Source organism: Cricetulus griseus, chromosome 2 (assembly GCF_003668045.3).
Source record: "Cricetulus griseus strain 17A/GY chromosome 2, alternate assembly CriGri-PICRH-1.0, whole genome shotgun sequence".
In the NCBI taxonomy this organism is placed as follows: domain Eukaryota; kingdom Metazoa; phylum Chordata; class Mammalia; order Rodentia; family Cricetidae; genus Cricetulus; species Cricetulus griseus.
In genome coordinates this window covers 252,504,536-252,528,908 of record NC_048595.1, presented here as the reverse complement: position 1 = coordinate 252,528,908, position 24,373 = coordinate 252,504,536, and the positions used below count along the sequence as shown (strand labels likewise).

General features: G+C 37.4%; 1 long non-coding RNA gene across 6 annotated transcripts; it reads right to left on the bottom strand.

Moving 5' to 3' along the window:
• Positions 1-1,338: 1,338 nt before the first annotated feature.
• On the bottom strand, positions 1,339-22,419 carry LOC107978207. 6 transcript variants are annotated; one of them, XR_004768430.1, is made up of 6 exons: positions 22,258-22,419; positions 12,541-12,570; positions 9,142-9,273; positions 8,029-8,142; positions 2,795-3,433; positions 1,339-1,674 (listed from the first exon to the last, which is right to left on the bottom strand). It is a non-coding gene; the product is annotated as an uncharacterized LOC107978207 (long non-coding RNA). The 6 variants fall into 6 exon arrangements; XR_004768433.1 differs by having other exon boundaries at positions 9,142-9,270; XR_004768429.1 differs by having other exon boundaries at positions 12,541-12,567.
• Positions 22,420-24,373: the final 1,954 nt, after the last annotated feature.

Here is a 24,373-nt window from a genome sequence, read left to right as displayed (position 1 = left end):
TAAAAAACACATGGGCAGCAGTGATACAAAGTACCAGGTACCATAGGTTTAGTAAAAATTATTATTGTCTTAATACTCTATAGCCTAGAAAATTTTGTCTAGTACCATCGAAACATTAAGTTAATCTATGGCCTAGTAGATTTAGTTATTAGACTTTTGTTTCCTGTTTCTTGATTTCTTTTCAATTCTTTATAATCTCCACTCTCTCTAAGAGCTGTGGTACATGGTTCCCAGCCTATATAATTTCTTTCTTCCATGCTCTTAGCATCAAAGTTATGTTTTTCTACCAAAAGCTTTGATTACCTCTAAGTGATTCCATTTCTCAGGGGCTTGACTTTGAGTGCATGAGGACATGCTTGCAGTGTCTGTATAGGAGTACGCCCCAGGCATATTCCATATCACTAACTCCACAGAGTTATGGTAGAAACTGCATTTGAAAAGCTTTGTAGACTCATAAATTTTGGAAATATTGGGTTAACGGAGATTAAATGGCTTTCTTTACTTCAGGATTCTGAGAGCTTGGCTATTTTATGGGCACTGTACATCTCTTAGACAGAGTAGCATATGTAGGGCTAAAGAACTCTCTTCTGCAAAGGGACAGGCTTTCGGGGGGAATATCCAGCTAAAGTAGAGCTGTGTGAGAAAAGCTTGAGAAATTCGCCTTCCTCCTTGCATTTATTTCATTACACTGTGGTATCTAGTGTCTATTGTCTAAAGACAAACAATAAACCCCTTCTTTTAAGATATAACTTAATTTTCTTCTCATTAGAGAAAACAAGATTGTTCTGTTTGACTGAAGAAAGAAGCTGACCATCAATAGACAATATGAAGTATTAAAGACTGTTTTGCAACTACTTGAATGGAAATTCCCATTTGTAGGCTTTGTGGGTTATGTGACAGCTTGGATTGAAGAACTGGGTTCTTTGATTAATTTCCCCCCAATTGTGCTGTGAGAGGAATCGTTTTAATAAGACAATCGTGTGAGAATTGGCTCACATCTACCAGTAAACTCAGAAGCAAGGGAGTAGAAAAAAAAAATTGGATAGCCTCAAGGTAAAAAGAAATAATTTGGAAGCATTGTGGTAATGCAGAGTTCTTTTTTGTCTCTATTATTCTATTCATTTAGCTCTCTTTGTAAACATCTGAGTTTACAGAATTTTGACATTAACTCCATTTGTTTTCCTCAATCATCCTGAGGTTATCCTCTCTAAAATGGCTCTTTGGTCTTTGTCTCAATCCCTATACCTCATTTTGCTACATTTTAAGGACCCCCTTTTGGAGGTGAGTGGGTGAAGAAACCTCTTCCAAAAGCACCCAAAAGAACAGCTGCAAGTCTTGTAAGAGTTTGTATAAATCATATAATTTAAAGTACCAAGTGACCTGTTTTGGTCAAGGTGTTTGTCTAGGTCATCAGTTCTTGACTCGGAGAAGAGAAGAAATACCTTCAACCTCCCCTCCCCCACTTCAGGTGAGGCAATTCTACCCCAAGAGTGATCATTTTTCTCTTGAGAAAAGACTCCTGGAGTCCATGTAACTGTACATCCAAATCACCTGGATCAGGTATGATCCATACCGTTCATTCTTTCCTGTGTTCCCTTTTCCTGGTTTGTTCTAGAATAGTCCATGAAGAGGCCCTTTTCCATCAGCTTTACTCTGCAACTCCTGAAGTTATTCCTGTTAACAAATAAGGGGGGTCATAAAGAGTTAATATGCTTTCATTCATTCTTCTCTGTCTCTCCCTCCCACTCCTTCCCTCTCTCCTTCTCTCACCATGAAACATTTTTGTTTTTTATTTGCTACAATGAATTCATGTGTGGATTCCTAAGTCATCCATGAGGCTCTCAACCCCTCATCTGTTCATTAATAAATGTACTCATTGATTTAGCAAGCATGTATTCAACACCTACTACACAGAGATTAAATAGTTTCAAAAGTTTCTCAATTTACAAACAAGTGAAAGGCACTGCATGTTTCCTCCAGAGGACTTCCAGGGGAAATGTAAACACCAAACACCATGAATACTCAAGGCCACAGCAGCATTAATTATAGATTTAACTCATTTAAATGAGATGGTCTTTTCTTGGGCTAGTGTAATATTCACACAATTCTTGGATTAATATTGGGTCTAGAACAATAGGAAACCACCATTTGTTCAAAAAGAATGTTGCAAAGAGAAAGTTCAACCAGTATTCCCTTGACTTTGGCTTCTGATTTCATTGTCTTGTAGCTTGGGAGGTTAACTGTTATTGTTGTCCAGGGGACTATCATTTTGGAAAGAAGTTTTCTTAGCATTAAAATGGGAGAGATTATAGATATAACCCATAATAGAATTAAATCCCACATTGATGCATACTTCAATTCTGTTTGTGTTAGTGAGGAAAAGGACATAATTTTTCTAAAGAAGTTTCAAAACAAAAGAATTTCCCCTTTCTGCTGACACCACTGGTTGTCTAAGCATTGCAGTTCAGTGCTTCTCCTGATATTTCTGCTTTCATTGAATCTCACAGTAAGTCTTACCTGTATTTGCTTTCCTTCTGTTTTTATATTAAATGAATGTGACACAGACTTTACTTAAACCATTTTTCCTCACTCTAACCTAACAGTTCCTCAGGTTGAAGACATTGAGAGCCATCCCTGACTTTGTTCTATATCTAACCTTGGAACCAACTTGTCCGGTAGACTTTTGTAGGACATTTTATTTTACTGGTCACACAGGAATTCTTCACACTAAGAAGAGCAGAGATTCACAACCGTAAGTAAATAAAATGATACTGACAAAGTGATCAAAACAAACCTGAAATTTGCCCTGGCTTGGTGGTTCTGTGGAAGCATGGTCATCTGATGGTACCCAGTATATCTCAAGCCTTATCTTGGGGTCGGTTCCCTGTCTGAGCATGTGCTGTTCGAGTAGAGCGAGGGATGCAGGCGGATTCCAGGTCTACTGAAAGGGACCTAGCCCGTAAGTTCTTGTTTGCCTGAATTACTGGAGGCTTCTCTCTACATCCCGTTTGATACCCAAAGCCGTCCTTCCTCTTTGCAAACCACTATAGTGATCCTTCAGAAAGGAACTTGGAACACACCACTCCACCACTTGAAACTTGGCTTCTCTCCTGTGATAGTCCAAAACGCCTCAACAGTCCTCAGCGTCTGCTTCCTCCCTTTGCCAGTTTCGTCTACCATAACGCTGTCTCTTGTTCCACTGTTGTTGGGTTACTGAAAGCTGTCAGCAGAAATGTATCATTTGCTTGCCCCCAACTCATCTCCTTTATGGAAATGTTCAAAGGTACAGCCTTCTCTGACAACCACATTGAAAACCAAAAGCATCCCTCTGACTTCTAGGTTGTTTTTCTCCAAATCACTCTTAGCCGTCTCAAGTACTCTGTGCCTTACTGACTTCTCCTTGGTTGTCTGTCGTCTTCATTGATTGCAGCCTCTGAGGAAACAAGCTTTGATCTGAGTTTTATGCCAGCCCTGTACTCCTTACTGCCTGCTTATGAGCCCAGAGCAGATCATAGATTCTTCTCTGAAAATGTCGAGCACTCATTTGAACTCCCAGCTTAACAGTGCAGGAGTCATTTCCACAGACATGTGTTGTTTATAAAAATAACATCTCATTTTCTGTTACCAAAGAAGTGCTGAGTCTAAGCAAATGAGCACACTATAGGGCTGAAGTGAAATTAAGGACAATGTCCCCTAAATTAAAAACACAAATGACATTGCTTTTAACTTTTAGACGTTAAAGCTGTATAGTGTAAGCAGCTCAACTGTAAGTTATACATCAAGACACTGTGAGATAAGGTTCTCAAAATACTGGCTGTGGGACAGCTTCCAGTGTTTGGATATGGCTTCCCCCTACCACAACAGGGAAAATTTCCTGGAGAATTAAGCTGTGAAGTGCCCATGTATGTATCTATGTGCATGTCCCAGACATCTCAAACTCACACCAGAGGCTGTCACTCCATCTTCCCCAGGTGAAAGTGTGACCCCATTAGAACCCTTGTCTTATGAGAAGGGAAGAAAAGGAAGAATGAAGAGGTCATGAGGGAGCAGAAAGGTTGAGTCAGGTGTAGATTAGAAGAAAGGATATGTGATAGGTAGGGTTTTAGTTGGGGGGGTGTTAGGGGAGGAAGGGAGGGAGAAGGTAACTGAGATTGTCATGTAATTCAATCTTATTTGTAATTCAAATAAAAAAAAAGTCAAAAAAAAAAAGAACCCTTGTCCTATCAAGTGGCAGGTACCCACTTTATACAAAAAGAACACCAACAGAGAATTAGAAACCGGGGTGGGGGCATCTTTAATTCCTTTGCCTCAGCTTTAGAAACCATTTAAATATCACCCCTCCCCAGAAAGCATGCATATGTCTGTTTACTTACTTCCATCATCGCAAACACTTCCCTAATAAAGACTTTCTGAAAATCAAAACCTCCAAATGGGTCACATGACTTTCATCTCCTGGAATTTCATGTTTGCTACATGACAAACTGACCTTTCAAAAATGCAATTTATGTGGTTGTCCGCATTGGTGATTTCCCATTGTTTTAAAAGTGAAATCCTTAACTGCCTTGCAGCGTCATTCATATCTGGCCCCAACTGTTTTCAGCCTGAATTTTCACCACTTTGCCCCTCATAGGCTGTTAGTGATAAGAGATGTGCCCTGTGACCTTCATTTTAAGACTCTCTGGGCTAGAGATGGGCTAGAACACATTCTGTACTTCCACTTTGCATTGTGGCAGCCCTTTGTATTCTTCTATGAATTCTTTTATAGTAGTTACTCCTGTAACTATGTCTTTCTCACGTCTGATAATGCTACTGAGGGTTATGTGCATCAGGCTCTCCTCTAAGTCAGACACTTTCACAAACCATTCAGTATGCAAACACCCAATGAAATAGATAGCTTATGATTGAAGGAAGTGAAACATGGTTTTCCATTCAAGGTTACATCCCTGAAATCGGATTTGAGGTCTGAAACTGTTCTGTGTCCAAGAAAGAAAACAACATTGCAGGCATACTTTAACAAGCAGTTTTTGCTTGAAATGTATGTAAATAATTTTCTAATTTAAAAGGCAATAATAGGGGTTGGAGAGATGCACCATGGTTAAGAGGACTCAGTACTCTTTGGAAGGTCTTGAGTTCAATTCCCAGCACCACATGGTGGCTAATTATTGTCTGATGCTGTCTTCTGGTGTGCAAATGTACATGAATACAAAGTACCCATATACATAAAAACACATAAATAAATAAATCTTTAAAAAAAGAAGGCAATAACAGAAACCAGAATCCAAATGAGAAAGACTTGGATTTTCCTTTAGTTCACAGTCTGTCTGTACTGGGCCCCACACCCTGCCACAGTACAATCTGCTTACAAGGGGAAGACACTTTTAGTTTGTCTCCATGATGGAATCTACTCTTCCTTATTACACTTCTTTGGTCACTGTGAGAATCAGTGTGTGCTGTCACAGTTTAAAAACTCTTTGTTACTGAGGACTTTGCCCATTTTAGTTTCATGTTTCCCAATGTCAAGTGCAGATTCCAAACAACATGAAGTTGATGGGCAGCAGACTGACGAGAGATTGGTGACAACGAGAAGATACACGTATATAGGAGGAACCTCATCAGAATCTCCTACACGTATGTTTATCGGGGCAATATAATTATATCCAAGGTTTTGAAACTAAGGACTCCTGAAGTTTCTCTGTTCAGGAGACAATGACAATTCTTAGCTATATTATCTTGTTCTTTTAAGTTAAATCGTCCTTGCCAATTCTCATATTTACTCTATCATGTGAGCAACAGGCTATTACCAAATCAATAGGCACATTTTGTGAGTAAAATCTATCTGAATATAGCAAAAAAAAAAAAAAAAAACCCAAAATTCTTAAATTTGCCTTATGAGATTGTCCATGCTGGTGTTATGGCAACAACTCTGAACAAATGTTACAAAGTTTAGTGAATTTGGGTTTTCCACACCATGAAGAAAGAGCAAGCTCTGAAATTCTGTGTGGAAAACAGAATTTCTTCTTCCCACTAGAAACCAATTAATATTGTAAAGTCTGTGTTTATGCCTCTATAAACTGTAGAAAACCCTTGCTACCTGTGCTCAGAAGAATGTTCTGATAAATAATGAAGTCATGTCTAAAACACACTATATAAGAGCAAAGTGTAATTATGATATGTTTTCTGATTTCCATTAACTTGATTCCCAGTTTCTAAGAAGTCTGTAATAACTGCCTGGCAGTCTAATGCTTTTTTTTTTTTTCCATACCCTCTTGGGGGCGGGGCATTCAAACAGCTGCTTTGAATGCTACCTGTGAATATCTAACATTCCATATGTGTAAACTTCTCATGTATAGTCTCATAGAATACATCCATGGAAACAAATACATGAATGGTACAAGGTATTTCTGTAGAGAGGGAGGGAGGAGGGAGAGGGAGAGGGAGGGAGAGAGAGAGGGAGAGAGAGAGAAAGAGAGAGAGAGAGAGAGAGAGAGAGAGAGAGAGAGAGAGAGAGAGAGAGAGAGAGGAGTTTTCTTTGTTGTCAGAATTTTCCAAACTAAGATGTATGGCAGTGCCTCTTGATATGATTATATTCACTTTCAGGAAGAAGTGTTCAAAACCCTGCTATTGGGGGAAGGTGCAAACGTGATGCTGCTTTCTCTGAGCTAAGACAACAGAGCTCTTTGCAGTTGCAAGCAAAATAAATTCACCATGTACTGCTGTGAGTTGGGAAGCAATTAGGAATCTCTGCAGCAAATGTGAATTCAATGACCAGTCGCTTGAAAGAAGATTAATCTGACCTTTCTTTTTATTAGTATTCATGAGGTGTGGTTCCATTTTTGAAACAGTTTGGGGCTTGGAGTAAGATACTTTCTTCCTATTAACAGGCAATTGCCCACTGACTCGGTGCAATCATCCATTTCTTTTTAAAACTTGAGATATTGGAAGAAATGTCTTTATGGCTTTTGTACTTTAAAAATTCAATTAAATTCTACTTTGCACAAAGCAAATTCACTGTTCCTTCCAGGCCACATCACAGAACATTGACAGAGTAGCAGCCACGAAAAGACTTCATTGAGACTTCGTTCAGATGGGAAAAGGTACTTAATATGTGAAGTTTAGGAAAAGATGTATCAGCAAAATCCACCTTTTGTGTGTGATTATTTTCTTATACTTTTCTAACAGAATTCTTTTCCAACAATCGTTTACGTATTACTCTTTCTGCATTGAAGTACCCTTCTTATAAGCATTGTTGTCAAGAGAATATTTTTTCTCCTCTTTGAATGGGGGAAAATCTCCTTTGGGTTTTTAATTGAAAAAAAAAAAAAGCTATTTGCTTTGGTAACTCTCCATTCTTTAACTGAAGAAAGGATTGTAAAGCCTGAGATCATTTCTATATTATTAGCAGCCTTGCCTTCTTGTCAGAAAATACCCACAGAGGAGGCAAAAGACAGAGTCCTAGGTTAGCATGGGTAAGCAGGAGCCTTCCAGTGATAAACTATTCTCAGGGCAGTTAAGGAAGACCTTCAGGTTGGAGATGCATAGGATATGGGGTTTGTTCATGACACCCAAAGCCTCTCCATGAAGCATGTTTACCTTCTCAATCATTCCGTGGCTGAAACTCCCCACTAACTTACCAGGAACCTCCTCACACCCAGGAACATCTGCTTTCAATTGGAGCATGCTTACAAAAGGACCACCTGCCAGCACAGGGAATGTTTTCCTTCTCCCAGTGGGGTCTTAGAGACAGGCTTTCATGTATTTAAACAGCTAAGCAAGAAACCCAGAAGAGTTAAGGCTCCCATGCTTACTGGGATATTCTTATACACAGAAAGCAAAACCAATAAGATACTAAGAGGACTGGTTTTTAAATTCCAGTTTTGCTGGTCCTTGTTCAGAACTCCGAATCCTCTTTTCTTCACAGCTCTTCATATTTCTTTTATTTATATTTATTCATTTTATTAGTGAGTAGGAGGACGCATGTGTGCCACAGTGAGCATGTGGAGGACCAAAGACCAAAAAAGAGTTAGATACCTTGTGAAGCCAGGGATCATCCTCAACTTATCAGCCAGGACTTTTATCTGCTCAGTAGTCATCTTGTTGACCTCTTTCTTCATATTCCTTTGCCCTGCATGTTTTCTGACATCACTAAAAGTTTTGATACAAAATAGAAGTATTTCTCAGTTTGAAAGCTACAACATTAAAGAAAATGAAAACCCTTCTGTAGGTGGATGAATTTGAATGTTGTTTCTCCTATAGCCATGACAGTCACCACAGACACAAGAGAATTATGAAAGCTGTTGCTGGAAGTGCAAGTGCAAACTTGTGTACACATGGAGTGAGGATATTTGAAGGGAATTTGAGCAGCAGGGAAATGCAAGAGAACCACTTGGGACTGAGAACTGCTTGCTTCTGGTTCCTGCCAAGTTCTTTCACACACTCTGCTTCTCTATGAAGTATAAATGTGCTGGGGGACTGAGAACTGGTGTCACAACCTTTCTTTTCCAGTATGAGGGGGAAAAACACTACAGGAAGAAAACTCTCATAATCTTGGATGAGATAAAAAGCAGTAGTTTAAGAGTCATGAGCATATTTTATTTTGTAACGTCAACTTTATAATCAAATGTCTAGATTGGATTCTTCCTCTATTGATAATTGGGATCCCCCCTCATTTGGTGGAAGGCTTACATTCACCTCACAAATACAAGGGACACAAATAAATAGACTCCCCCAGCAATGTTAGCCTGTGTGGGAGCCTCAGAGACCGGCCTCATGAAACATTAGGCACATTGCACAGAGATGGAAGGGATCTCAGACACTCAGCTACAGCTGACAAAACATAGGAGTCAGGTGACAAAGTGGTGACATGATCCATGATGACAGCCAAAATGCAGTTCCAAGTTAATATCACATCCACAGACTTCCACTAGCCTCAGTCCATTGTTGTTTGGTAGAGACACACTGTAGTTAGGACTCCCATGCACACTCACAATGCCCTGCATTCCACAGACCTTCCCTGCTGTGTGAGAGGATCACAATACAAAGGTTGCTTTACTATGGGACCTCTGAGCAATTCACCACTCAGGTACTAAAAGTGGACTCAATGAACTCTCAGAAAAACAAGCTGAACGCGTTAACTTGCATTACCTCACCATCAGCAGGCAAGAAGTGATGAGAGGAAATGAGTAAGGTGAGAAAACTGGTTGTCTTCACATGGTGATTTCTCATGACATACTCGTCTTGAGAATCCAAATGCTAGCAACGGATGACAATAACCTGCTTTAAAGACAGCATGAAACAGGTATTTGTAAAAGGTCACCTTGAAGAAGGTTCACAGAGCTGCATTTCAGACCCCTGAGCCATACGACCTCTGTTGCACAGCAAGGACAGCCATGATGATGCCTCAAAGGTAGGTTAGGCTACATTAAGATGACAAAAATACGAAGTAGACTGCATCTATTACCTGAGACAAATCCACATAGATTTTTGTTTTTTTAGCTCTGACATGTCTATAAGACCTGAACTGTAGGAGAATACAGTCCAGTGACTCATTCTAATAGCATTGTATAAATGGCTTTGAAAGTATTGCATTAAATTTCAGAATATACCAATATTAAGTAAATTATATATCCCATCTTCAGTCTCCTTATCTACACATACATAAGGAAACTTAATCAGGATCCATTGAGTGTTGGCTAACTTTAAATTTTGACTGCTTTCACATATACAATTAACTCTCAAGAATGGCAAATTTGCTTCAATTTCTTTGAGCACTATGTGCAGAGGGCAGGCAACTCTCTCCAATGGTTTGCTCTGAAGGACACAAGTGGGTGGTCTGAGGAAAGTCGAACGTGGTATTTTGTTAAATAAATAATAAGGTAAGTCGCATCATTCAAGTGTTTTATGTGCATTTTCTACTCCGGTCCTTATTTTATATCAGATTGCAAAATAACTAGTATCTTTTTTATATTTCAAGAAAATAGTGGAGTAAGGAAACTATATAACTTACCTACTGTCTTATTGCTAATGCAGAGCTGAGCAGAACATTTTAGATGGCATCCAGGTTTTCATTTTAAACATGTAATTCTCCTACAAAGTCTACCTTTGAATTATTTCAAAATGTGACTAAAAATGAAAGAAGAAACATGCCCAATAATGACGAACTTGTACAGATGAAAGTTGGCATTCTGTAATAGTTTCATGAGGGAGGAAAAAATGCAACATACTGATATCAAGGGTAGTAGCCCACAAAAAACTACCTACAAGTAGGCTACCTTCTAGCTTCACAAAAATACAGATTCCTTGGGGCCTTTCAGGGCTATCCACATTTACAAAGACAATCCAGTTGTGCTTTCAGGAAAAAGTGTAACGCATAGAACTGTTGATAATCATTTTAATTAGCTTCCTTCCTTCCAATTTATAAATGGACACAAGTATTTTTGTTTTTCTCTTATTAAAGGTGAAACTTTGGTCATTTTAAATAACAACCAAACAAACCCATTGTTTCTGAAAATCTGTGTTTTGGCTGGCTTAGTTTTCACTTTTTTTTCATGTTTGTCACACTCCATCTGGTTTTGTGTACTCAGTGTCTTTTCTTCTCTGCCAAGTTGTTTTTTTCCAATGTACATACATCACTCTACATCTTCAAAGTATTTTACATATGCTACATGCTGGATTTCCCCAATGCTTTCAAACGAGCTTTAAATGAGCTTTGAAATGAGCTCTTCGTGTTTTTCTCATGAGCTTCTAAAATCCTTACTACGTGGCTCTTCTTTTATTTGACTCCAAAGAAAACAAATTTCATTTACACACTGAAAGTGGCAAATCCTCATCGTGTTTTTATTGTCCCAGAGTATTCAATATTGGTTTAGCACATACTTGGTGTCAAGCAGTGTGCAGTGGATCCTGTTACCTAGACACTGGGGTGATGACTTTGAGGTACCCGTATCTCAGGGGAGAGGACACATGTGTGCCTTTTGATGAACAGTTGTGCTAAGTACAAGGTTCCCAGAACAATGAGAGTGAGAATGTAGAAAGCAGTGATGAGGGCAGCATTAGGAACTTCCTAAAAGCCCTTTCCACAACCAACTCAGTAAATACCACCGACTGGGAAACAACAAATTGTTACTGAGTTTGAGTGAAAAGCTACAAATGATTTTCAACTGCTTGGTAAGTATCCACGCTAGTTTGTGAGTACAGTATGGTGGATGGTTCTAAAATCATTTCTTATTGCCTTGCACTGTTTTGTCAGCCACAATCCTGACATGTATTTTGATGCCTCCCACTTTCATTTTGAAGTTTGCCAGAGTCTTAGCATAGGCTTAATGGTATTCTCCCATATCCATATGTTGACTTTCTAACCATCAGTACCTCAGAACATGGCTGTATTTAGAGAGTACATCATTGAAGCAGTGACTACATTAAAATTAACATTCATTTTAATGAAGTTACTGGAATGAATCATAATCAATGACTGTGCACAATGTATTCTTATAGAATATGAGAATTTGAGTGCTGATGGGTAAGAGCAGAAGCCCCTGGGAAGATGCATAGAGAAGTGCAATGTCACAGCCAAGGATCTGACAACTTATCCAGAGCTTAGCCTTTAAACTGTTAAAGCATGATAAGCAATTTATCTTGCTTTGCAGTTTTTCATGTGGTTTTCAGCATATTTATATTTATTAATTAATTTTGAATTTTTATAATACCCGCTTGCTTTTAAAGGATGAATGCTCTAAACATCAGAAGTAAGGGCATGAAATGACACTACCATGGCCACCAATGGTGTGACCTCCACCTACTCATCTTTCTACCTGTTCACCTGCAGTCCTTTGAGCAGTCCTTCATAGCCCTGAGAAGAGTAAGGGCTTATGTGCTATTTTTAAATCTTAGACAAAAATAGAGAAAATTTACATTGTTTTGGAAAACATTTATAGAAAAGTTAAAATAACAGGTATTTTTTTTACCATTTTTAAATTCATAATTGTCAATGATAATTTGTATATGTTTTGGGGCTACATTAATACTCTTGGAACATTAAAATTAGCTGCAAGTGTGTACTAGAGGTATATATAAAAGTATATATACCTCTAGAATTATAAGATCTATTTCTAACATTACTTTTATTGCCAAACATACATTGGGAAAACAAACAAACAAACCACATTGCTTTCATGTTACTCATGCCAGCCAAGTTGGCTTGAAGGTGGTGGGTTGTTGTTGTTACTCATGCCAGGCTTCCAGAGCTTCTAATCACAATAAAAACCCTTACAGCCTGACAGCCTAGATGCAGGGGACTTTACAGGACCTGCCAATGTCTTTTTCAACTTAGAGGTGGAGGTGATGATTCAAAACTGTTAAAATATATTGCTACTTATTTTCCTCTGTGTCAATCACCTCTTCTCTGAATGATCAATTTCTGCTTTTTCTGCTTGCCTTCGTCCGGACTTCGAGCCCAGCTACTCACCCACCACCTTGCATAGCATAGGGCACTGCTTTATTAACAGGTCCTGACAAGAAACCATCATTCAAGCCATTAGCATTCACCTGGGGATAAAGGAGGATTTCTTCTTTCTGCTTAAAAACAAAAACAAAATATCAACAGTTTAAAACCTCTTCGTGAGCTACTATAGACTTCGAAAGTACACCACTTAAAATTTAGCTTTTGAAATTAGCAATATAATCTCAATTTACCTTGAAGTTTGATTTTCCTACAACCATTCAGTCTCCTCTATACTGCTGGTGTTTAATAGTTCATGCCTAACGATTATTTGTATTCTTATAAGTGTGATATTGATCACACTTTAAGTGTACACACCATTCAAAGTACTGTGGACTTTTTTCTGTTTGTTTTATTCCTGAGGGTTTTTTTTTTTAATTGTTTTCTAGTTGGTTGCTTTATGCTGTTATTTACATTAGCCCTTTCTCCCATTTTATGCCCATTGTATTTTATGTTTTTGGTGAGTCCATATACTAAAAGCATAGATTGTTTGTCTTCAGATAGATACCTGTAAACCATACATTTTCTTCTCAATCCACAAGTTTTGCCCTATACCCTTTTCATTTGGTATTCAGCTCCAGTTTATGGGCTCTACTGATACTTGCTTTAATTTAGCAATCATTTGCAGTATGTGTACATGTATGGTTAATTTTCTTGTAAGTGAGATAGTTTGCTGTTAGAATTTCTTGTAATTGTTGATGAATAAGTAAATGTAGCCTGTATACTTCAACCTTTTGGAATTTGCTGACATTTTTTTTTCTGTGTTCTAGTGCATGGTAAAATTTTATGACTGTTACTTTTCTCCTTGAAATTGGTATGTAGCTGTGTGTGTATGGTACAGAATTCTTGGTAGAGGTCAAGTGCATTACACAGCTCTTTCGTGCTCCTCCCTAGTAGTTGGTGGTTTCTTGGTTGGCCTCTGAGAGAGGTATGTCTGTCTTCTCACCATCACTAGGAACTTGCATGCTGTGTTCTGTAAGGCCTTTAGTATTTGCTCTGCACGATCCCTTTGTGGTGGCCCAGTTCACCAGCTTATTGGTTGTACTGCTGTCTACTTCTGAAAGCATGAAGTCACAGTAGGATCCTACAAGGAAGTTTCCTCATACACATTCTGCATTTATTATCTATTGGAATCCTATTACTTATAATACTACCATCTAATAATTCTGGTGCTGGTTTGGAAGCCCTCTCCAACTTCTATGAGAACTTGATGGGGAAGGTAGAGTAAAGTCTGTATGGTGTTCATTTCAAGATTAAACCTGAGTCATGTTGCCTCTTCTCTTCCACTTCCTGGCCTCCCTTCCGATAATGCCCCTATTCTGACTTAAGCCCCATTAAACTTGTTTCAATTTCTCAACAAAGCTCTTCCTCCCATGGAAGTTTCATACATCAGTTGTTTTTGACCTAGAACTCCATTTTTCTTCTTAAATTATCTTTTGCACTCAATCTTTAACATATTTCACTGAATTCAATTTATCAGACTATGTAAGCATATTGCAAGAATTGATGACAATGTATAAATATATTTCTTTCCTTATTAAGGCGGGGTAGATGGGTTCTATTTAATATGTTCCTCAGTCCAGTTCTGGGGTACATTAAGACAACAGTACAAGTCACTTTGAATCATTCAATTATTACACATAAACTTGAAAGAAACATTTGGATAATTCAGGGAACATCTGGGGATGACTTGTGAAATATGTAACTCAGCTCATAGAACACTTGGGCTTTGTGAAAACAGTCCAATTGTTATATTTTCCTGACTCTGCCAGACACAAATGGGCAAGATCCATATTTCCTTTAAGACTTTTCTTCTCCTGCATAATAATCTAAATGTGCCTTAGGTGGAGATTGGGTGTGTCTTTGTGTGTGTGTGTGTGTGTGTGTGTGTGTGTGTGTGTGTGTGTGTGTGTGGTATATATGGAACAGAGAGATTGAGATAGAGATAATCAGGGAAGATAGATAGATAGATAGATAGATAGATAGATAGATAGATAGATAGATAAGTTCTATCATCCTTAGAGGGGTTTGTTTACTTAGTTTCTGTGACTGGATATTACAACAAAAATGGAGAGAAAAATTTTAAACATTTTTATTCACTCCACCCTCACTACAATGTTATTTTTATTTAGCCAGTTTTTAATAAGTGGTTTTGCAATCAAAGCAAAAAATGAAACAAAAAAAACAAACCTTGAATCTACTAGATTATAAATGTGTAGAAAAAACGAGTAGTATGTAGTGTGTCTATATGGCTTATTGCTGAATGAAGGGGTCTTAAGTGGTAAATGCATGAAATAATGCATGAATAGAGGCAGTACTGGATTAAAATGTTTTCAAAATTTCATGTAATTAAACAACAGCTTCCATGACTATAACAATATATATTGAAAAAGCTCACAATGTGAGTTAATAATTGCCTTGAGTACAAAAATTGTTCTCACAGTGAGTTAAGATGACTTCTGTTTTGTTTCCCCAAATTATGTATTTAGTTAGCCATTTCTGCTTTCATTCATCTTAGAAATGCTCATTCTCAATGTAAAAAGAGCGGTGCACACGTTACAAAGGTATGTTGGGAACAAAGATGGGTGCAAGACTGTCAGTTAAAATCAAATCTCTGGAGAAGTATCATTTTCCCAGCTGAATTATATTTTATGAAAATATAAACCATTCAGACAAAATTGTCCCAAATTTTATTTATATAAACTCAGGGGAAAAAATGTTTACCTGTTCTTGCTTGCCTTATTGGCAAAAATAATATTTAAGAAGATCCAATAAGGTTAATTAGAAAAGAAATTTAGTTTTACAAAGGATCTAGGTAGGATGACTCACATCTGCAGTTTCAGCACTTGGAGTCTGAGGCAGGGGTATTGCCATGAATTGGAGACCATCCTGGACTACACTGTGAGACTCAGATTTCAAACAAACATACAAATAAAAAAAATTCATTATGCAAAGGCACATAACAAAGAAAAATTTCAAAATGAATAGGAAGAAAAAGAAGTTAATGCCATTTTTTTTTGTTTGTTTTTTTTAAGCATGAGAATGTACATGGGGTTTTATAAATGTTTAATGTGATTGCTCTGTGACACTATTCTGGAGGACACATGAACACTCCAGATAGGAAACTGATAACAGACCAAAATAAGACACTACCCAAATCCAACTTGGTGAGCCAATGTGTTTTGCTGGAATGACTTACGGGAACATGACAGGCATGACTGACGGGTTACTTTCAGGAACGGAAATAACTCAGAGACAGCCCACCCAGCATGGGTGACAGCTCATGAACACTTCATTGTAGGCTAGAGTGTTTCACCTCCCTTAAGACATCCTATTCTTAATCAGTTTTATCTCAGAAGAAATTCCTACCCGATAACTAGTGCCATTCTTTCATAGTAATGTGGGAGGGAACTAGGGAAAACACTAGAAAAGAAAAATAAACAAAGGACAAAAAATTTAGTGAAAATTAGTTGTTTTCTGTAGTAAAAACAGGATTACAAAAACAAAGAAACCAACCCATTTCTGTCTAATTCTAGTTTAAATATTGTACAAACCCATTCTGACTGCCTTGAAACTTTGGTTTTGCTTTATCAGCTCTTTAATATTAACTACAAAGATTATTAATAACTAAAGCCCTAGTGTGAGTTACTACAAATGTCTGTGAGCATGTTCAAGCAAAATTCATTAGGTCTTATATTCAAAAAAAGACTTGGTATTACATAGAGAAACACCTACTGTGCTGTCCAACCTGGGACCCATAGGCCACATGAATCCCTGGATAGTTATGAACGTGGCCTGTGGTGGTTTGAAGGAAAATGGCCTACATATGCTCATAGGGAGTGGCATTGTTAAGAAATGTGGCCTTGTTAGAGGAAGTGTGTCACTGGGGGTGGTCCTTGAGGTTTTCATATGCTCAAGCCAGGCCCAGTGTCACTCTGCTGCCTGCTGGCCCAGCATCATGTCTGTCTGTGCACCACTTTGTTTTCTGCCATGATGACAATGGACTAAACCTTTTAACTGTAAGCCAGCCACAATCAAATGCTTTTCTTTATAAGAGTTGCCATGGCAATGGCATCTCTTCACCACAAAAAGTAAGACCATGGGCCAACACATTTGAGGATGACCATATCATGTCATATTGAGAGTTTATTTTTTAAAAAATGGTCACAGGGGAGAAAGTCTCTTGTTGCTGCTTAGAGCTTTCCACAGACATGGTTGGGAGTCCATTGATTCTGAACTGCAACTGGTATGGAATGGGGGAAATCGGATGTCAAGTAGTATAGACCTACTCCTTTCTACAGTTAACAAACATTTAAAAGACCAAGTTATTAGTTCAAAAAAGGTTCCTCGACTGCAGTTTTGAGTCCTTGAACACACATAACGAGAATGTCCCATGATCATATAATATTACAATAATATTCAGTAAAAGTGTACAGATCTAGAACAAAATGCACTTTTGGAAAAGAAAAAAAAACATACATTAGTGCCATCTTGGCAGTATCATAATTTGAATCCTAAGAACCACCAATATGCAGTGACTATTCTTATGTGTTCCAGCACCCAGATTCTTAGACAGCATTATTCTGCTTATGTCTGTGATGGTGATTTTGGATGTGATTAACATTTAAATAAGTAGACTTTAAGTACAAATAGATTCCCTTTCACAGGGTAACTGGCATCAGCTACACAGCTGAAATACAACTGGATTGAATATCCTAAGAAGCTGAGTTCTCCCAAGCGACAAGGAGTTTTCAGTAGACTGCCTTTGCACTTTGTCAGCGACACTGACTCTCCTGGCACTACAACACATTGCCTCTATCTTTGGACAACTCAGCTTCAGCTCTGTCCTGTCTCTGGCCTGTACACCATCCCTTTGTCTTCCTAATTTAATTTGTGGAGACTACAATCATTTCTGCCAGTTTCTTAACATGCCCCCACTCACACACTCAGCCACATTGTTGGTTTAATTTGTCTAGACCACAGATTCTGACTAGTATTATAGCAACATGATTCCAGCATTTGAGGACTACTTTGTCATTGCTCTGAACTCACACATAAAAAGTCCAATTGAATTTTAAACCTGTGTGCCCTTACCATCATATATTTTGTGATGGTTTTATCAATAAAAACATAGTATATACCAGTATACTTAAAGGTTCCTCTAATTATAGTCCATTTACATGCTTCAAGTTATTCCAATTCAGTTTAATACTGTGAAAGGAATTTTCATTAATACAGAGTGATTAATAAACCTCAGCTGTATGCTAATACAAAGTCCTGAGATGAAACTTTCTTGTCTGATGTCTTTTGTGATTTCAGAGATATATTAATTAAAATCCTTTCAGAAAATGATATTTCACATCAAACATAAATCCTATAAAAGCTGCATTAATATTTTTGAAGTTTATACAAGTTAAATTATTTTGTCTGCTCCATAACATATTGTTTTATTTTAATTTTTTAACTATTATATATAATATACAATATATATATATATATATATATATACAATTTTTAGGAGTCAAGATCAAAATGGACCCCGTAAACTATTCTAACCTATCAGTTATCATTGTCCACTTAAAACCATTAGTATCACAACACAACATGAAAAATGTTAGAACTATAATAATGAACAAACTAGACATTTTTTTATATAGATAGTAACAGTCTACCAAATAAAAATCAAAAGAACAGAGAGGTTTTGTATAATTCTTCTCACCACACAATATATGAGTGACAATGGAGTTTCATGCCTGCAGACACTGTATGTGTATTTAAGACTTAATGAAGTTTCAAGGTACAACCACTTAATTACAATGAACATGAAGATGCTATACTAGGTCTGAAGACCACTCTGAAGGTTGAGACAATATTTGAAGTTTGAATCAGAGAAAAGTCAGTACAATGGAAAGATGAGGAAAGGGTTGGGATGTTTATGACTTTGAATCAATGGGATTTTTAATTGATTGGCCAGATGTGAAGAGTGATGCCCACAGGGGGAGGATAAAGTGTTCTGATGAGAAAACTATGTTGTCAACAGTCCTAATGAGGAGCTCTGTGTTGCCCAAGGCTCTGGGATAGGATGACATTCACCCTCATCCTTGCTTCCATTTCTACCATGTGGTAGAATGCAAGTCTCGACTCCAATAGACAAAAAAGCACAAGAAAACACCAGACTTGAAAATATTTTTTCCTTTCACTAAAAGATATTGAGAAAACCTTTTGTCTCCAGCAAAGTTTCCCATATTCCAGGGATTCTGGTCCAGGCAACAGGGCCATTCTTTAAGATGAACCTGAGAGACCCACTGGACTCTTGGAAGATGCATTTCCTCTTCAGAAATGACAGATTTATCATCCAGTGAAGAAGGAGAAAAAGAGCAATTGAGACTGAGAGACTCAGGGGAAAAACTAGATTCATCCCTTATTTTATGGGCAGAAGAATCACAGCATACAGCTAAGATAACACATTTGGGAATTGGGGTCAGATACAGGGAAATGGAAAGAAAGTTACAAGAAACATAAATATGAACAAATGTGTAAGTCAGGTCAGTTTTTATCTGAACAATTACAATATTTCATCAGAATTAAACACCGTAAATTTTAAGGCATAAAATATTGACAGTCAACTAGATTCTCACAAAGCACATAGACCCACCACTCTAATTTGGCATATCCCCATCTCAGATGTTAAACATCTAAAATATAGAGACATATAAATGTCAATGAACTCTGATAGCAGTTTCTAACTAAAATTATAGCATTTCTGCATTTCTTTAAAAGTTAATTGCATTTATTTATTTATTTATTTATTTATTTATTTATCCATCCAGCCATATCCTACCATTATTTAGGTAGGTATGTATGTGTATATGTATGAACCACTCCAAGTGTGTGGAAGTCAGAGGACAACTTGAGGAAGACGCTTTTCTCACCATTTACCATGTAGGTCCCGGAGAATCAAACTTTACATGAGCAACCATCTTGTCAGCCTCTACCCTTACATTTAAAAGTCAAGCAATGTTGAAGCACTAAGATAGATGCTCCATCAGAAATTTTATTTAACTCAAGCCTTTGGATATCTCATTTTCCCTGTGTTGTTAAAGAGCAACATGGATTGCTTGCCATTCTGGGCTCACTTGAAATTTTGGTTACAAGAAAAGCTTGCAATCATCCACAGTTAGTTCCTTGCATTCAATGACTATAAACTTTTACATTTTTGGAAAGAGTCACAAACCACAGAACTTCTGCCTTCTGCTTTATTTCAAAGCTTCCAGCATTGGTTGTGACAAGTCTAAGTAACACTTAGAAGCACTCAGATGACACAAAATAATCACTTTTATTTTGTAAGCGTCCCTTAGATGTGAGTCATTAGATGAGTTTCTTGTTCTAAGTAAATTTACTACACTATTATTAACTAATAAAATGTAAAGCCAAAGATGAATAATGAGAGCACATGCTCTAAATTAGAAGGAAGAAATAAGATGGTTTGCTATGTGGAAAATTGCATGAACATGTGACCGTTATATTGTCTTTCCACTTCCCTCCATGTTCTGTCTTGCATGGGCATAAGTAGAAGTGCAGTGCTAGAGCCTTCCTTTTTATAATGATGTATGACAACCTTCTAAGGAGCACTGGCATTATAGAGTACGCATTCTGCTTACATTGCCAGGTTGCTTGGCGTCTTCTCTCAATGTGATTCATATGGTTGAGCAAAGCATATTTCAGATTTGTCCTAGGATATTTCTTATGATTTGCTCAGTGCATCCTGCTTATGGTGGCCTTTGGGGTATAAGACTGGAATGTATACACTTTCTTATAATAAAGGCTATGTGGGCTTTGGGGAACAGAAATCTCATTGTAGTTTTGTACCCAGAAATCTGTACATAGCATCAGAAAAGAATAAAAGGGTCTAAGATGATTTAGAAGATTCCATGCTCTTGGAAATTATATGTGTGTGTGTGTGTGTGTGTGTGTGTGTGTGTGTGTGTGTGTGTGTGAATAGTTATATAGGATATATATAAATGATATAATATATATATATATACATATATATATATATATATATATACTTGCATAATGTAAACAAAACAAAGCAAAAGAAAGTAGAATGACTTCTGGAGAAATCCTTTTAGCTTCAAGTCTCATAAATTCTCTTCCATTAAAGTTCTCAAGAACCTTAAATTTTTTAGCTCAGAGATATAATAAAGATTAAATATTTAAGGTCTACCACTGCATTTCATTTAGCCTTCTCTAGACTTTTGTGAATACAAATGAGATATTATTCAAGATGGTTGGTCACAAGTCTTCAGAAGTTTATGGAAATCTAGAAAACATCAAATGATATTGGGCACAGCATTTTTTTCCATGACTATAATAAAACATTTCTCCTTTCAGTTTCATGTGAAAGATAAATATTACTTTCTTGGAAAAAGAACTATTAGACCAAAAAGAAGGGAGCACAGTGCTACAGTTTGATGATTGTCTACTTGAAACCTTTTTGTTTTGCATAGGCAAAGTACAGTAACTACAAAGGCTATCAAAATGATTGATCACTGAAAGTCTTAACCAAAAGGCCAGGGGTAGTTATTGTATCAGGACACACACACACACACACACACACACACACACACACACACACACACACACACACACACACACACGTGTACAAGAGAGAGACAAGAGACAGAGACAGATACAGAGACAGAGAGAAAGAGACAAGGAGAGACAGAGACAGAGAGAGATAGAAAGAGATGACAGAGGGCTATTTCACTGTAACTAGAGATGGCTACTTTGTTCGGTCAGCACCACTGGGATGATCCTACTGTTGAGGAATGGTAGCATATTTCTTCTTTCTTTTTCCACCTGAAGGAAAACTAAGACATGATTCCCATAATTTTACAATAATATGAAAGTACAGGAGAAGTATCTTCAAAATAGGGTATGCTCCCATGTCATGATTTATCTTTCCTTATCCCTTGGTTTCTTATAAGCATATGTATTTATGGAAAATAAATCTTTTAAGCCATATTTACTTTTTATTCTAAACAATTGAGATCAATTTCTAAGCTTCAGTGCTTAAGTTTTTAATGTTAACTAATGAATCATATGCCTCATGAGTAAACCCTTAAAGAGTATATATGTACTTACATTTCGGCATATGTTTGTATCTGCAAGTATGTGCCTATGTTTCTGTATTTTCAGACTATAAAGAATTTTAACAGCACCCTGTACCAGTTCCTCTACAGTCTAATCCTCATCTTTTTACTGGAAGTCTTTTAAACAACAGCATATTTCTGTCTCACTGGTTAACTAAATTTTCAACATGCCACAGTGTCCTGGAGAGAGTGAGACGTTGTCAATTTACTAATGTAGTGTATTTACTAAGCTCAAAAGACTAGAGCAGGCCACAAGGAATGCAGTTACTGTGGATGGGGTGGAGGCCTCTCCTTTTGGATGGGGAAAGGTTCTGATTGTTGCTATTGGTGTAGCATATGGTCTGGCTTACTTCACCAGAAGCCATGCTGCAAACTAGAATTGTTCATACACACATGCATACATACATACATACATGCATACATACATACATACATACACACATACATACACATACATGCACATACACACTCACATAAGAATCAAGCTTCAACCCTCAAGGAATGAATAAATGAAGATCAAAGGAAAGAGGGCGTGGACCCCGGGGGTGGGGGGGCTGTGGGAAGAAGAAAAGTATGCTGAGGAATAGGGCAGTGTCCCAAAGTTCTCACCAGCAAGCTGAAGCAGAGTTTCACTGAATTTTTAGGTTCCTGGCTGTTGGCGGTCTTTGTTAGCTTCAGCTTCACCTAAGAGTAGACCATAAGAGAGCTGATTACTGGCAGAACTAGTTAGAATTCTTTTAAAGTGATGGGATTCGAGAACTAACTGGTACATTTTATAGCACTTTCACATTCATAAGTCAAAATCTCATGACTCATTCTGTATCTTTTTTGAAGCCCAGGGGCCTTTGCTAAATAGCAGTATTTGAATATGATTCACTCTCGACATTTGAGGACATTCTAGAAAACACTAATGGAACATTCCAATCTAATACCATACATCTCTGATACTACCTAAAGTTGGTTTTATGAAGATGTAAGCTAACTGTCATGTATATCCACATATGTATATGTGGATTAAAACCTGGGCATTGGACAAGTTTAAACTATGTCTTCAGTAGGTTATTGAGCTCTGTGTGTGTGTGTGTGTGTGTATGCATTTTCACACATGAGTGTATACAGTATTTATTTGGATATTTTAATTAATCCTAAGAAGGGGATATTTTTGAAGGAAACTTGGGCTACCAAGGGAAAAGACACATTTTCTATTTTATGTAAATGCCAGCACAATAGCTTTCTAGTTTTCAAAAGTGGCCGGGTGCTGAGCACAGGTTGTTGCCATGTTTGCATCTTGTATGTGGCAATTATAGAGAGGAAAACTGAACTTCACTTAGGAAGGCTGAGCCACAGTCTCCTTCTGGTTCATCTTGGTAATCGGTTGAGTGTTGTTATATCATACCATATTACTTCTCTTTTCTTATACTCAAGTGACTTAAATGATACTCTGAATACAGGATAGTTATAACCACATTCTTCTCAGCCACCCACCACAGAGCCCACTAGACACTCAGGCTCAAAGACAGTGCTCCGGAGCTCTCTACTCAAGGAGCTCATGAAGGAGTATAGACTACGATGGAAATCAAGACAGTGGCATGGACATAGGACAACACAGCACCTTTAGCCCCATGTGAAATACATACTAGACCTGAAACTAGAAAAAGAAATCTTCACTAATTTTGTTAAAATAATTCTGTTAATTTTGTCAATGTTGTATAATACTGAATATGTACATAGGTAATAAATGAAGGAAGCAAAAGTGAAATTACAGCAACAACAAACCTTCAGAGACACAAATGAGCATTACATTTTGATGATTTTTTTTTGAGACAGGTCATATAGTGTAGCCTCGCTGGACTAGAACTCATTATATAGAAAAGAATGGTCTTTTAATAACAGAAGCACATGTGCCTCTGCCTCTCAAGCACTGGAATTAAAGACATGTGCCATCATGCCTAGTGGATCAAATTCTTAAATAGGCAATTTATAAACATCAGCTTAAAGTCATTTAGTGCATACGTATAGAGAAAAATAAAGACTCATTTCAAGGGGATGGACAGAATGAGCAACAGTTAAGAGCACTGGCAGAGAACCTGCATTCTATTCCTAGTATCCACAGGGTGGCTACAACCATTTGTAACTCTAGTCAAGGAAATCCAAGGCCCTCTGCTAGCTTCTGTAAATACCAGACATGCACATGGTACACAGACATATGTTCAGGAAAATACTCATGTATATAAGTTAAAAATGTAAGACATTTAAAAACTTTTCAAATATATATTAATGGAGAAAAATATGTAACAAGTGATGAGTTTGAATAAATTTTACCTGGAGATTTTTTTTAAAAGGTTTTTGCAAGTGTTTGGAAGAATGATTTTGACAAGTGAGATAGGTAAGGGAAAACTTTTGAGATTAATTACACATTTGCTAAACAACTAATGTTGGTGAGCTATGTGATGTATCTGTAAATGACTGAAAAATTGCTTAGTTTTTATATTTTAAGCTTCTATCAACATTTTTCTAGAATAATGCTTTCAAGAACCATTTAGTAGTAGAATTAAAACACGCACTTTCTGGGTTCTTCTCAGAGTCTCGGTGATTTGGAGCTGGCGATCCCAGGTCTCAGGTCAGGTTGCCTTGAGATACATCTGTGAGCTCAAGGAGAATCTGAAGCACTCTGTGCCTGGAGAGCACAACATTTGATGTCCCATACCTGCAGATGCATTCCTCA